The 14282-nt window shown below is 46.5% G+C and overlaps 1 pseudogene; it reads left to right on the top strand.

Moving 5' to 3' along the window:
• The first annotated feature begins 12174 nt into the window (after nt 1-12174).
• On the top strand, nt 12175-12293 carry LOC112469542 (annotated as a pseudogene).
• Nucleotides 12294-14282: the final 1989 nt, after the last annotated feature.

The raw sequence follows: 14282 nt of genomic DNA, 5'->3' as shown, positions 1-14282 counted from the left end.
ATTAAGTAAAACAAGCACTGTGATACCTCGACAGTCGATCTGATAACTGAGAAGGCTACTAAGTGACTAATGGTGGGTAGTATATACAGCGTGGATATGTTGGAGAAAGGGATGATTCGTGTCCTTGGTGGGACAGAGTGGGACGACACGAGATTTCACCATGCTTCTCAGAACAGTGCATAATTTAAAACTTAACGAATTATTTCTGGAATTTTTCATTTAATATTTTTGGACAGTTGTCGACCGCAGGTAACTGAAACCAGGGAAAGAAAAACTGTGGGTAAGGGGGGACTACTGTCGAGTCTCTGAGTAACTGTTCTGCCCCCATGGGGTAGTTGCTGCAGGGAACAGGAAGGGCTCCATTCATGTCCATGGTGTCCCTCCCTCTCTTTCTCCCTTTCTTCCTTGTCATTCTTCCTCTAGAAATCCATGGCATCCTTGCCATGAAGCCCTGCAATGTGGTCATCTGGATGAGAAGAGACCCTAGTCCTCATTTCTAAGTACCTTCACTTACCTAAAACTAACAACAATTGGAGTGAGGTAAAGCAATGGGTGTCAGAGGCGGGTCTCTGAGATCTTGGATGGAGCACAGGAGCCCCACTCCGTCAAGTCTGGTGACCCAGTTAGCCCTTCAGCCATTGCTTTTTTCATTTGAGACCCTGGATTCTGACCTGCGGAGAGGTCTCATTTCCTCCCTGTGAGATTTTCAGAGTTAAGGACCGAACTGATCCAACAGACATCTCCAACTGTCTGCCTCACCCTTTCCTAAGGAATAGGGACTGGAATAGGGCCTGATTAAACACCTACTAAGCGTGGGCCCTATACTAAGCACAACCAGGAGAAGAGAAAAAAAATCAGACTGACTTTGGCCTAAGGAGGGAAACAGCCCACTGAGGAGAGTGTTGAGGGCAGGGCAGATAGGTGCCCAGGAACCTGGGGAATAGCCTGCTCCCTCCTCCTGCCAGTCCCCATATGATGAGGGGCTAAGAGGTTGCTCCCCAACCCAAAGCCTGGTTCAGACCCGCCAGCGGGTAGCACTGTTCTGGTGGGGGTGAGGGAATACTCTGCCAGAGGCTTCCAGGCAGCAGCCTCCTGACCATGCGTACTTCTCCACCCCATCTCTCTCACCCTCCCCTCTCTCACTTATTAAATGAGATGATTGGAGTAAAGCACTTAGCCTCTTCCCTAGCTAACAGTGAGCGCTTGATAAATGTTAACTTGTAATCACGGCCTCCCCCACCCTCACAAACTTTCACACAGTCTGTCTTGCACACACCTCTTACATCAGCACTTTAAGGCTCTCTGACACTGGCATACCATTTGCTCATAGATATGCATCTCATCCTCCAAGTCACACACACATGCTCACAGGGGCACCCTCATCACACCCATACACACCCTCCCAACCTACCCCAATTTTTTCTGCACTGAACTCTCTCTGGCAGGCTCCTGGGCAGGGGACAAGAGGCCTACTGGTAAACGCTGGGCAGTAAGGAGCTTGTTCCCCATGATCCAGCCCTATCACAGAGGTTGGAATCTGGAGAAGCTTGGAGGAGGAGACCTGAGGCTGGCAGGAGGGGTGGGAGAGGAGTTGAGCTGTGAGGGGTGTGGGCCAGGCTCGCCTCAGTCTGTTCATAGGGAAGCTGAGAAGTCCAGAGACAGATCAACCTCTAAAAGAGATGCTGAGGTGGGGAGGAGGTTGCCTAGAGGCATACTGAGCCTCTACAGGACCAAATCAAGCTGAGAGCAGGGGCTTGGAAGGGCTGTCCCTGACCCACAAGGCCTCTCCTAACTCAGGTCAGAACCAAGACTATGAGCCCAAAGACCTCACGGCTGATAAGGACCTAGGAAGATGAAAGGGAAGAGGATCAAAGACTTTGCCCTCCCCCCATCTCCGCCCCAAGTGTCATGTGCAAGAGCTGTGATCTTTGGGCATAGATAGATAGGGCTAGGACAGACAGACCACATATGAAAATAAACAGGAATTGTGAGTTGGGCATCAGAAGATGAGAGAGGTGAAAGGCTGAGCTCTGGGCTCTAACACATGCTCAGTATCATCAACACACACTCAACGTGGACTCCCTACACAGATATACAAACACATAGCACAGAGATTTAATCCAGGCTCAACAGACGCAACCCAAGGACAGAGACTTAACCTAGGCTCAACAGACGTAACCCAAGGACATGCACACGCACACACAGAATAGATACCTCTCTCCTAGCTCACATACACACAATACACTCTCACACAGCAGTGCAACAGCAGCTCACAGAGCACCCAAGGAACACTGAACACCGCCCCCTGCCCTGCCAAAGCCCAACACAGCCAGCAGAAATATCCCCACCCCCTCCCTGGCCTCTGCCTCCACCAATGACCCAGAAACAGGCACGTACTATATAGGATGCAAATGTACAGGCACATGGACACATGTGATCTCAGGGACACACACATACATACACACACATAGCATGGTCATGAAATGCCCTGGGGAGCAGTCACAGGACAGAGGGAGTTCCCCTATCACTTTGTGCCCCTAGAAGGCTGGGGGTAGGGATTTCAGCAGGGTGACCACTCTCACCCTGGGACTTGGCCTCCTGGCTCCTTGTTCAGACACCCACGCCTCATCTGCTTCTGCTACTCTTGCTACTTAGTTGCAGTTCCAGAACATACTGTGCTTTCCCCCTGCACTATTGTCTTCTTGTCTTCGCATATGCAGTTCCCTTTTCCTAGAATGTCCTCACTACACTAGCTGTCCATGAGTCTCATATTTTTTGATTTCATGGACCAGTTAAAAACTTCAAAAGAAAGTTTGGGGAATGATAGAAGGTTGCCTAGTTTTCATTGTTAGTATGGATATTTAAAATATAACTACCATCCTCTATCTACCATCATTTCATAAAAAGAATGCTTTAATACCAACAAAGTAGGAAGGACATAATCTCAGGATAAAGGGTAATCCTTTACATTGAACACATTTAGTTTTACATAAAACCCATTGCATTGTCCTTCTTTTTCTCATTTTGCCCATGAGCCACCAGAAACTTCATTTGGAATTACCGAGTCCTCGGATCACACTGTACTCCTCCAGGAAGCCTGCCCCACTCTTCAAACCCTTACCTACTCAATTCCCATTAGACTCTGTTGTGCTCCGTACATGTAAGCCACAATAGGCACTGTTTATTGAGGGCCTACTCAGCTAAGCATTACCAGGTGCTTAACATGGATTATCTCATTTTATCCTCATAACCCTGAAGGGTGAACATTTTACAGATGAGAAACTGTTTACTGTCTTCCCCCAATCCTATACCCCTCGCTGGAGCCACTGACAGAAGTTAACAGCATGGGGTGGTGGAAGGAACCGCAAAGACAGGTCTGGCTGCAAATCCAGGCTCTCCACTTGCCGGTTATATGACTGGGACAAGTCACTTCATCCAGCTGATGGACTGTACATAAAAGCTCCTACAACAGTGCCTGGTTCATGGAAGACACTGGGCCTGTGAGTTACTCCCCTCCCATGTCCCTCAGTCTCCCCTCCCTGATCCTCATGACCTTCTCTGTACCTCATTCACCTGATTGTCCTCTCGCCTTTCTTTCCAGGCCCTTGTGTTAGACCTTACTGCTTTTCTTCCTTCTAAAAGTGGGAGTATTCCAGGGAACAACTCTTGACCTTCTGTATTCTACCTGTGCTCCCTCACCAGGTGATCTCACCCAGTCCCATAGCTTTATACATCATCCATACACTGACTCCAACATTTAATTTCCAGTCCTGATTGCTCCCTAGAACTCCAAACCTATATATTCAACAGCCAACTTGACACCTCCCCCACATATAGGCCTTATGAGTCTCTCAGACTTAATACATATAAAACAGAGACTTGATTCTTCTTGTCCTAATCCATTTCTTCAAGAATTTTCCCATTTCGGTAAATCATAACATTATTACCCAGTTGCTCAAGCCAAAATCACATGATTCTTCTCTTTCTCTTATCCCTCACCTATACTCACCCAGCAACTCTCACTGCTTTTATCTCCAAAATACAGCCCAGACCCTTCATTTCTCTCCATCTTTATTGTTGTCACTGGAGTCTGAGTTCTCATCATCTTTCATCTGGTTCACGCTAAATATATCCTAATTGGTCTCTCTCTGCACCTACTTTTACTCCTTTAAAAGATTAATTTTAAAGTATGTCTTTAGATCAGCTAAGGTGAGTCCTTCAACTTGGTTCTTTTTCAAAATTATCTTGGCTATTCTAATTCCTTTGCATGTTCCTATAAATTTTAGAATGAGCTTATCACACAGATACACAAAAAATTTGCTGGGATTTTGACTGAGATTGCTTTGAACATATGTATCAATTTAGGCGTAACAGATATCTTAACAATATTCAGTTTTCCAATCCATGAATATAGTATATCAGACCATTTATTTAGGTCTTTATTTCAACACTGGTTTATAGAGGTCTTGCACATCTTTTTCTAAATCTATTTCTAAGTATTTTATGCTTTTTATGCTATAAATTTATAAATAAGCTTTTAAAATTTCTCTTTCCTAAATGATTACAGATAATATACAGAAATACAATTAATTTTTGTATATGGACTTTGTATCCTGAAATATGTGAAATTCTCTTGGCTGCTACTCTGATCTTATTACTTTTGAGGATCCCTTAGAATCTACATATAAAAGCAGTTTTACTTTTTCCTTTTCAGTCCTTGTGCCTTTTATATCCTTTTCTTGTCTTGTTGCACTGGCTAGAATTTCCAGTACAATATTGAATAGAAGTGATGAGAGCACGCATCTTTGCCTTGTTCCTAAAAAGCATTCATTTTTTTTTCCACTATAAAGTATGGTATAAACTGTAGTTTTTTCATAGATGTCTATTATCAGGCTGAGAAAATTCTCTTCTATTTCTAATTTCCTGAGGGGGTTTTGTTTTTTGTTTTCCAATCATGAATGGGTTGAATTTTGGCAAGTGCTCTTTTCTGCATCTATTGAGATAATCTTATAGTTTTTCTCCTTTATTCTGTTGATGTGGTGAATTAAATTGTCTTTTAAAACATTAAACTTTGCATCCCTAGAATAAACTCCAGTTAGTAATAATGTGTTCTCTTTTTTATATATTACTAAACTTGATTTGATATCTTGTTAAAGGTTTTTTGCATCTTTGTTTATGAGTGATATTGAACTATAATTTTCTTCTCTTATAAATGTCTTTGTCAGGTTTTGGCATCAGAGGTGTGTTAGATTAAAGATTGCTGCAAATTCTTTGCTACTTTCCCACTGAGAGGTAGAGTCTAATTTTCTTCTCTTTGAATCTGGGCTGTCTTAATGACTTGCTTGACCAATAGACATGCCTTTCCAAAGCTAGATTATAAGACGCATTGCAGCTTCTTCCCAGGCCTCTCAGAATGCTCACACTTACAGCCTGAGAAGCCATGTAGGAAATCCAACTACCCTGAGGCCACCATGCTGTGAGCCAAGAGGCCATGTGGAGAGGGAAAGAAAGATGCCCAGCCAGCTTCCAATTGTTACAGCCCCCAGACATTTGAGTCACCCCAGCTGGGGCTCCAGACATTGTGGAGCATAAATAAGCCATCCCCAGTGTGGCCTGTCTAAAATCCTAAACCTAGAATCATGAGATATAATAATAATAAATTATTGTCTTAAGCCACGACTTTTTGGAATAGTCTATTTTCTGAAAATGTTTATGTAAGACTGGTATTATTTATTCCTTAAATATTTGATAGAATTTACCAGTGAAGCCATCTGGGTGGGAAATTTTTACATTATAAATTCAATTTCTTTAATAGATATAGAGCTATCCAGATTTTCCATTTTTTCTTATAGAATAATCTTTTTAAATGTCAATAAATTATACCACTCCCCTTATAAAAACCCCCAATGGCTTCCCCTTGCATTAAGAATCAAATCCAAAGTCACTTCCATAACCTATAAAGCCCTTTATGATCTGGCTCCTGCCTGCCAGATTTCACCTGGAGCCACATTCCTAATATTTACAGGGATGATTCCTTAATTTCATTCAGGTTTTCAGCCCAGGTATAACCTTCAGAGGGAGGTATTTTTGACCAACAGGTCAAAATAATCTCCTCAATTGCTCTATATCATATCATCCATTTAAAAGTGTTATGACATTATCACTAGCTGACATTAGCTTTATCCTTAGTTTATTCACTTATCATTTCTACATGGTCAGCATACGTTTCTGAAATTTCAGGCCAATGGGGCAGTGACCTTGTTGGTCTTATTCACAATTGTGTCCCTAGAGCCTAGAACACCTTGTCATAGAAGGTGGTAAATACATATTTATTAAATTGTTGATGTGTTGCCCTGGAATCCCCAGCTCTGACCTGGGTGTCTGTGTTGAGAAAATGCTGGGAAAGGGTGCAAGAAGAGTCTTGGCTGCAGGCAGTTTCCAGTGGCCACGCCTGCCCACAGGTTATTTTCCTATGGGAGTCTGGCTCCAGCCTGGCTCCCTCTTCCATCATTAGCAGTTGGAAGGTAGCTTAGAGGCCATTTAAGAGAAGTGATCCAGGTGCAGTATCTAGAAGCAAAGACATGGTTACTAGTTGTAGTTCAGAAGCCCCTCAGTTCATATCTTTGAAAAATCACTTCTTCCCTCTGGTTCTCACCTGACACACTGTAGATGCTCAATCATTCTTGAATAAAGATCCATCTCATGACTACATTTCTATGATTCTATCTTATCCCTATACTCTTGTTATAGATGAGGAAACTAGGACACAGAGAGGCTAAGTGACTCGACAAGTGTCACAGAGTAAGTTACTGAAGGCGCTGGAGCTCAGAGGTTTTTCCCCTCGATTTATGATCCCATCAACAAGGGCATCAATTTCAGAGATTAACAGCTGCAAATGATGGCATCAAGTCGGCTGCCCCGGCAGCTCTCTGAAGTGCATCTTCAATTCAGGTTTATCTTCATTAAGCAAGTAATTCATTACTGGGTGGTAAGCATTCACATCAGAGCGAGAATATTAAAAAAGTAATTATATTTTTCACAGTGCAGCTTTCTGGGTAAATTGTATGCAAATTGCTGTCTAAATCAGGCTGGCAGATCCCATGCAGGTCTTGGCACTATTTGGGGGGATATTTTGGAGGCTGGACTAGTCACCCTCTGCTCACCTCAGTGAGTATCCAGCATAAAGTCTTGCATTCGGCCAAAGAAGGCTCAAAAATAGTAGCCATGATTATTATTCCCTTAACCCCATCAAGCCTCAGTTTCCTCTTGTAAAAAAATGGGAGCAAAGACTAATACTAAATAAGGGAATGAAGAGGACAATCTCCAGCACAATACCTGCCTGGCATGGACATAGGAAGCATGTTACTTCAGGAAATGGCAGGACAGCTTCAGAGAGAACCACAAGGCTTTTTCACTGAAGCACTGACACCTACTGGCCCAGAGAAAGGGTAGGGGCAGCTGCTAGGGTGGGCAAGGGGGCACGGGAAAGGAGTCAAGAGGTGTGGCTTCCTTCTCATCCTGGCTCTGCCGCCAGTTCATTGTGTGACCCCTAGTTCACTGCTTCTCCCCTCTGGCTATGCTTAGCACCCAGCCATAACTGAGCCCTGGGGAATGATCACCCAGCAGGTAAAAACAAACGCCCAGATCGTACTGATCTCCTACCTTTGGGAGCAAGAAAGTCCGGGCTGAAACAGGGGCTTGAAGAGCAAACACATCAGTTCTCTCAGTTTACAGATGAGAAAAAGAAGCCCAGAGAAGGGCATGAAAGACCCAAGGTCACATATCAGGAGTAAGGACCAGAATCTCAGGTCAGGGCAGCTCCCAAATGTACTGCCAATACCCACATGTCAAAAAAGGCATTTAAGGCTTGAGCTAGGAACTCCAAAGTGTGGTTTGCACATTTCGTATCATCAGCTTTATCTCAGGGTTGAGATGTAATCCTGGGATTCGATCTGGGGCAGGTTACTTCGTGTCTGAACCTCAGTTTCTCTGTTTGCCAAATGAGGCCATTGAAAGAGATATCTCTATGGACCTCTCCCATGAGACTTAGTACAGAGGATTTTTATGACATCCTTTCCCTTCCCCCAGGCACAATCTCTGAGAGAAGCCCTGGGGCTTCCCAGGAACCTCAAAGCAGAGGTAGCTGGGTCTGCCAAAGGGGATCTTGGTGCCAGTTCCCAGCCTACCCTGCCCACACACTAAAAACCAGCTGGCAGTGAAGGTTTAGGAACATGTACAATGCCCCTTGTGATGGGGAACCACCTGCTACCCAGCAACCCAGAGCCCCAGGCCATAGGGCTAAGGCTACCCCAAAGATAGTCTCAAACAAAGCAAATATGGTTACAATGAGGCACAGAGCTATGTTGGGGGCCATGGCTATGCCTGGAGCTATATTCACTAAGCACACAGCCACATCTAGACACAAACTCAGGTTGGCACACACAGCTATACTCATGGGAGGCTCAGATAGAACAGAAGCCCACACCAGCCTGGCCAGATACAGCTACATCTGACTGGGTCGAGGGCTAGGCATGGACTTTCAGAGCTTTCTCCAGGCAGTGAGAATCCTCTCAGGCTTTGGGAATTTTCTCTCTGGCCAGCCTTTCTTTAACTCATATTTCTGGAAGAAGTTCAGGGTTCTCTTGGAAGCCTTTCATGACCATGGTCAGCAGCACTGCCCCCTGGGTGCAGACATGGTCAAGACTTGACCCAGGAGTCAGGAGCCCAGGGTCATAACCCTGGTTCTTTTGCTAATGTGCTAGGTGGCCCTGGCCCATCTCTTCTCTCTAGGCCTCAGTTCTCTTTCTGCACTATGAGGATGGGTGGGGAGGTTGTAACGAGGAGGATACCATTGAATAGAACTTGAAATGCCCCTCCAGTCTCATATTTCTCAGGCTCTAATTTCACCCAAAGACCAAGGCTGGTGACTGAAACAGCCAGAACCAGACCCCATCTCCTGACACGTTTCTAGGCTGTAGACCCTGGGCCTCCAGCAGAGGCAGAAAGAAGCAGCGGGAAAAGCAGTGACATCCGAATGAGAGAGAGAAGGCTGTGGACACATGCTGTGCTTCTGGAGAGCAGGGATTACAGTTTGGATCTGCAGCTTCTTCTGCAGGGCCTGGCATTCAGAAGTCACTTAACAAACATTTGCAAATTGAATCTGATCCTCTCCTTCCTAGGCATGTAGCCTTCGCAGGCGACTTAGCGTCTCTGTGCTTCACTGTCCTCCACTGTAAGATGGGGATAACGGCTCAATCCTGGTTACAGGTGGTCATGAGGATCCTGCGAGAGACTGACCCAGAGGGAGCCCCGCCAACAGGCATCCCCGGGCCCTGTCCCTTTAAGCCTCCACTCTCACTCCAACTGGCTCAGGACTGGGACTTCCTGGAGCCTGCCCAGCTTAAGGAGGGAGGGCTTGCCACTCGAATGGAATGTGGAGGGGGACAGAGGAGGGGCTGTGCACTCTAGCATCCTGGCGAGGGGCTTGGGCTGAGGGGAGCAGCTCACTTCTCACTGTTGCCGTGCTAAAGACGCTTTAAAACCCTGAGCCGGCCACTGGGTGGGGAGGAAAAGAGAGGGAGATAAACACACTCACCAGCTCACCCACAGATATGTAAAATCCTGCCCGAGGTCATTAGTCATAAAGCATCTCCCAAGGAAAGGAATCCCATCCACATCCCTGGCAGGCTTTGCCCCAAACAGGTTGCTCGCTGCCTCCTAGCGCTGCCCGTTCCATGGCTGGGCACTGCCAAGCTAAGCCTGCCTCCCTGGAGATTCTCTCTGTTGGTCCTAGTTCTGCCCTCCAAGGCTGCATGAATGCATCTGCTCCTTCTGCCTCTTGATGGCTCCAGGGCCTTCAGACCAACATGGTGCCCCACCCCCACCCTTCACTTCTTAGACCTTCTTCATAGGCCAGACAGCAATTTTGTTGCTTCTACAATATGGATCTGAATCTTCTCACCTGCTCAGACATATATCTAGGTGCATGCTCACATAGGCCTACACATACACACATTCGCCCTGTGCCCCCTCCCAGAATTCAGTCCATCCCAGAAGGGCACATCAACCCTCTCCTGCCCATGAACCTACTCCATCCCCTCTCCTGAGACCCCACTGCTGCAGAACTGCCCCGGGAGATGAGGAGCTGGGAAAGGTGGAAGAGGCCTGAGAGGACACATCTCCCACTGGGAGCCCTTCCTCTTCCCCCACCCCCTGCCTTCTGCCACTTTCCTATGTCAAGGCCATGCTGATGACACCACAGAATCCATCAAATGCCACCCCCGTGTCAGGTCATGTCACAACATAATTAAAGCATTAGATCTTCGTGATGAAGCCGTTGCCATCAATTCTGAGAGTGACTGATCCAATCTACAGAAAGGGGAAATTTCTCTCTGCCTGCCACAACTGCCACAGCTGCCTTCCCCTCCCCAAGAAGAGAGACAGCATGGCTTGTTCTATTTAGGGCTCTGGACCTCAGGGAGTCAGGAACTGAGCCACAGGGGAGGAGGGTCTGACCTTGGGGTATGTGCTCCCTCCTGCCTCTGGGTCTGCTGGGGGACAGCAGAGCCTAGAGACCTGGGGACTCCACTGGGCTCAGTCGCTGACTCACTCAGTGACCTTGCAAAAAATACTCCCCACCTCTGATTTCGGAGCTTTTTTCTATAAATGAGAAGTGAGAGGTGGGGAGGGTGAGGAGGAAGGTGACTTGGTCTCTAAGGATCGTGGAGGTAGAAGAAGCAGGAGCCCTGGGATCAGATGACTTAGGTTCACATCCTAACTAGCTGTGTAACTGTGATCAAGTGAGTTCTCTTCTCCCTCACCTATAGGAAGAAATTATTCATTCCTTACAGGATTACTGTGAAGGTTAAAGGCCATGGGGACTAGAAGGATCTAGCACAAAAGAAATGTCCCAATTTCTCAGTGCCCCCACCCCTATGCCCTTGGGCTCTTGGTAGGCTCTTGGATCCAAGGTATTGGTCAAGAGGCTAGATTTAGGCCTGGTCTATTTCTGCTCAGGACTGATAAGTGTGGGCACAAAAATGTTGGAACTACAGTGACAGAGGACAGACAGAAAAGACAGAGAAAAAACAAGAACAGAAGTGTTGTCTCTGTTGCTTCTCAGATGACATCACCATCTGAAAGTCCAATATGGTAGGAATGGGAGCCAGGCTAATGGGAACAAGAGGTTAGGGATGGCACAGGGGAGAGAAATAGGCATTGATGGGTCAAGGCCCTCTGTCTATGGCCGGCATGTCAGGAGAGGGGGTAGGTAAAAGCCAGGCAAATGACTAGAGCCTCAGGTGGTGGGGGCAAAGACAGAAACAGGGAGACCAGTCTGAGGCCATTGCAGTAATCCAGGCAAGAGAAGAGCATGGCTCAGACTGGGTTTGAGCAGGAGTTGAGGGATGACTCCAGAGTGTTTGGTCTGAGCAACTGGAAATTACCATTTATGGAGTTACCAATTTTCAAGTTTGAGTCGATTGTAGCAGGAGAAGTTTGGAGATGGTAATTGGGAATTTGTTTAAAATTTGGGAGTCATAATAGACACTCAGGTGGAAATGTTGAGCAAGCAGGTAAATATATAAATCTGGAGTTCAGGGAAGAGGTCTAGGCTGAGGAAGTACACTTGAGACTTGAGAGTCATCAGCAGATAGCTAATACCTAAAGCCATGAGCTTGGAGGAGACCCCTTCAGAAGTAAGAGTAGGCAAAGAGCAGGTATAAGGATGAACTGGAGTAGAGCAACATTAAGAAGTTGGGGACCAAAGAGTCTAATAAGTAAGTTAATATCTCTCTCCCCCAAAAAAGAAGTTGGGGAGATGGGGGGAAACAAACAATGGAGACTGAGCAGGAGAGTCATTAGGGAAGAGAAAAGCCAGGCCAGTACGGTACACTTGAAGATGAATAAAGAAAGTGTCACAAGGGGGAGAAAGTAATCATATACATTAAGGGTAATGACAGCTCAGGTGAGATGAAGATTGAGAACTGATAGATGAAAATGTGAAGTAAATATTTGTTGAATGAATAAACAGAGAATAAACTGAAATTCAATCAACAGAACCGGGGTGCTAGACGGGTTCCGGGATAGGACCTGGCCTCATAGATAGTAGTAAATGAGGAGATCCCAGTTCAGAAGCAGGTGAGGAGGCTTGGCGTCAAGTATCCAAAAGCCAGGTTGGACAGCCATGCCACCCTGAATGTGCCTGATCTCGTCTGATTTTGGAAGCTAAGCAGGGTTGGGCCTGGTTAGTACTTGGATGGCAGACCACCTAGGAAGACCAGGTGTTGTAGGCATTTAAAAAAAAAAAAAAAAGACAGGTTGGAGGTGCTAAACCCTTCCAGCCTCAGGATGGCCAGGATTGCTCCTGGGAACTAGGAGACTCATTGCAGGTAAATCAGGTGAAGAAACCTATGGGAAAAGGTGGGCTTCAGAGGCCAGGTAAGGCCTGAAGGTCAAGTCTAGACCATGGATTCATAGCCAGAAGTAGAATTTAAATACTACAAAACCCTGCTGAGAATTTGTCATGTGCCAGGCTCTGTGCAAAGCATAGAGAGGAGAACTCAAAGGTATAAAACGCGGTCTTTCCTGGAGAGACTCCCCACCTAATAAGGGAGAGACACAGTAGATGGATAACCTAAATACATAATGGTCGTAAGTGCCAACCTTTTGTGGCTATTTTATGTGTCCAGACAAGCTCCTGGAACCAGATCCTACCAGACTGCTTCCGAATGGCTCTTTTGGGCCATCTAGGTTTTGGATTTTTGACCTCACTTCTTAATCCTCTTGTTTTTGAACATGACCCATAGGGTCTGCTTAAGCCCTGACCCTTTAAAGCAGCCATCCATGCAGGCCCCTAAAGGATGGCTGCAAACCCCAACAGAGCTCCTGGAAACCTGTGACTTCTGAACCAGCTCCCATGCCAGTCCTGTCCCAGTCCTATCCCAGTCCTGCTTCCTTTGTGTGGGGTATCTCAGGATCCAGACTTTCTGGGCCACATAATAAGCTCCTCCACTTCAGGACATAGTTGACTCTAAGAGTCATTCTACCAACTATGCCCTTGACTCTACTCCATAAGGAGCGGGTTCTCCTTCCTGGCTATTAGGCCTGTCCATTCAGCTCCAGATCATTCCCACCCCTATCCCTTCCAGCAGCACACCCACTCTGCCTGACCCCACCCCTCAAAGGTTGGGGTGGAAGATAGATGTACATGCTCTAGCATAAGAAAAGCAATGGCTGCGGGAGCACGGACGGGGGCAGAATTGATTCTAGCCCAAGAAGTTCTGAGGCTGCTTCTTGAATATGGTGCATTCATGTTGAATGGGCAAGTTTTGGACAAGTGTAGATATCATGGGAGGGCAAGTGGAAGGCATACCCAGATGGAGGGGTGAACACGAGCAAAAACATGAAATCTCAGGGAATGGTATGCTTGAGGAGAAAGGTGTGATGACATGCTCCCCAGAGTGGAGATGGGTTCCCAGGGTGGGGGTTGGGTTACAGCCACCAGCTACAGCCTGATGGCTACTAAGTGCAGCTTAAGGCAAGAAGACCCCAGACTCCTCTCAAAGCCCACCCTGGGACTGATCAGCTACTTAGTAAAGATCCTTCAAGCTGCACAAGTCTAATTTTCTTGGCTTGGTGACCTCGCACCTTCCATCCAGGAGATATACATGTCAGTCTCCAAAGTCCCTGCCAGGTCTCTCAGGATAAGATGGAGACTAAGTCTGAACCCTTTCCCTGCTTACTGCACCTGCATCTTCCCATGAGCCTGGAGTCAGGGTCTCAGAGATTTGGAGAAAAGGTCAGCTTAAAGATGACCTTGGAGAGGAAGTCATGCAAAGGGAGAAGAGCAGAAGGTCAGGACTCCCAATGTCTCCTATCTGGAGAGCTGGAGTCACCTATAGGACAGGAGTCACCTATAGGACAGGGAAGAGGACACACAGAACCTCAGGGCACAGAACCAGGGCTGGGATGGAACTTCAGGGCATCTAGTTTACCCTTGTGCAAGGCAAGAGCCCCTTCTCATCATTCTTGCCAAGTGGCTGCCTAGCCTTCATGTGCATACCTTCACTGATGGAGCACTCACTACCGTTTTATCTTTGGACAGCTTTGAGTCTTTCTAAGTTTAAATCTGCAGTTCCACTAAAGGTCAGAGGTTTCTACTTAGGCACCACAAAAATGACTCCTGTTCCCCCTTTATAGGAATTGGAGAACAGGAAACCTCATGGCTGCCTCTGAGGATTTTCTTTCCCACGAAGCTTTTGAACCAGTTCGGAGCCATCCCT

Source organism: Pteropus alecto, unplaced genomic scaffold (genome assembly GCF_000325575.1).
Source record: "Pteropus alecto unplaced genomic scaffold, ASM32557v1 scaffold170, whole genome shotgun sequence".
Lineage (NCBI taxonomy): Eukaryota > Metazoa > Chordata > Mammalia > Chiroptera > Pteropodidae > Pteropus > Pteropus alecto.
The sequence above is the reverse complement of the archived record's forward strand: the minus strand, read 5'-3'. Positions and strand labels throughout refer to the sequence as shown.